The sequence below is a fragment of the Hoplias malabaricus genome, chromosome X2, assembly GCF_029633855.1.
Source record: "Hoplias malabaricus isolate fHopMal1 chromosome X2, fHopMal1.hap1, whole genome shotgun sequence".
In the NCBI taxonomy this organism is placed as follows: domain Eukaryota; kingdom Metazoa; phylum Chordata; class Actinopteri; order Characiformes; family Erythrinidae; genus Hoplias; species Hoplias malabaricus.
In genome coordinates this window covers 47,593,212-47,594,513 of record NC_089819.1, presented here as the reverse complement: position 1 = coordinate 47,594,513, position 1,302 = coordinate 47,593,212, and the positions used below count along the sequence as shown (strand labels likewise).

The window sequence follows — 1,302 nt, the reverse complement described above, 5'->3', positions numbered from 1 at the left end:
CCTTTGTGATCCAGGACCAACATCAGTACTTTACCTTACTAACTATCCTGTGTCCTCACTGCAAATATCTGCTTCTCAAAAGAGTAAAGGAAATGGAGAACAAACTCCCTATTAATCCAATATTTTGATTGCACTATATAATTTGTCATGATTGTCCCCACAGAGATATAAATACATGTATACATGATATGGAACGTGCAGCAGGTTTTATTTGTCCTATAATTAAGAACCGATTTGATGGTGTAAAAAATACCCTCTGGCAATGGACTGTTTGACACAGTATTTAAATGAATTCTTTAATGAAAGACAGCATGCCATGCAAATCTTAAATAAATACACTGGAGGAAATTCATACTTGAGCTCTTATCAGACTGAATTATCATAACCAACATTTAAATCATGGGCCTTTATTTGGAATAAGTAAAGCGGCATTCGACTCTATTATCAGATGTGGCCTATCAGAGTAATGTATATTTATTAGGGTTTTTCTTCATACAAGAATTATGTATTTATTTTCCTGATGGACTGAAATAAATGATACATATATCATCACTAGTGGAACAAACTCTTGGTACTTTAAAATGATACATTTATGAATAACATCTGTTACTTTTGGTGGAGTTATTAATTAGTTCACTGTAATTAGTACAGTGTACAGTGTAATTCACTGTAATTAGTTTTTAAGTAATTTTGGGTCATCATTAGGCGGCACGGTGGTGCAGCAGGTAGTGTCGCAGTCACACAGCTCCAGGGGCCTGGAGGTTGTGGGTTTGAGTCCCGCTCCGAGTGACTGTCTGTGAGGAGTTGGTGTGTTCTCCCCGTGTCTGCATGGGTTTCCTCCGGGTGCTCCGGTTTCCTCCCACAGTCCAAAAACACACGTTGGTAGGTGGATTGGCGACTCAAAACTGTCTGTGTGTGTGAGTGAGTGCATGTGTGTGTGTGGCCCTGTGAAGGACTGGCGCCCCCTCCAGAGTGTATTCCTGCCTTGCACCCAATGATTCCAGGTAGGCTCTGGACCCACCACAAATCATTCAATATCCTTACATCCTGCTGCTTCTGAGATTATCCTGTTTTAACGTAATGCAAATACTGAATCTGGGAAGTCAAACATATATTACATATCTGTGCACATCAGTGTTGCTCCTGTTCAGAAAGAGAGAGAAAGAGAGAGAGCGAGGAAGCAGCAGTGGAGTCTGAGCATAGCTTTGTATTTGAAATGTGAGCACACGCACACGCACCGGCACACACACAAACACACACACACACACACACACACACAGGCGCAGTGTCAGAGCATTTGAG

The 1,302-nt window shown here is 41.2% G+C and overlaps 1 protein-coding gene across 2 annotated transcripts in view; it reads left to right on the top strand.

Moving 5' to 3' along the window:
* The first annotated feature begins 1,291 nt into the window (after positions 1 to 1,291).
* LOC136677015 (growth arrest-specific protein 2-like) overlaps positions 1,292 to 1,302 on the top strand; it is a 34,501-nt gene continuing 34,490 nt past the window's right edge. For both annotated transcript variants that reach the window (XM_066654360.1, XM_066654359.1), the window contains exon 1: positions 1,292 to 1,302. This exon is cut by the window's right edge and continues 61 nt beyond it. The gene's annotated coding sequence lies outside the window, so the exon portion shown is untranslated.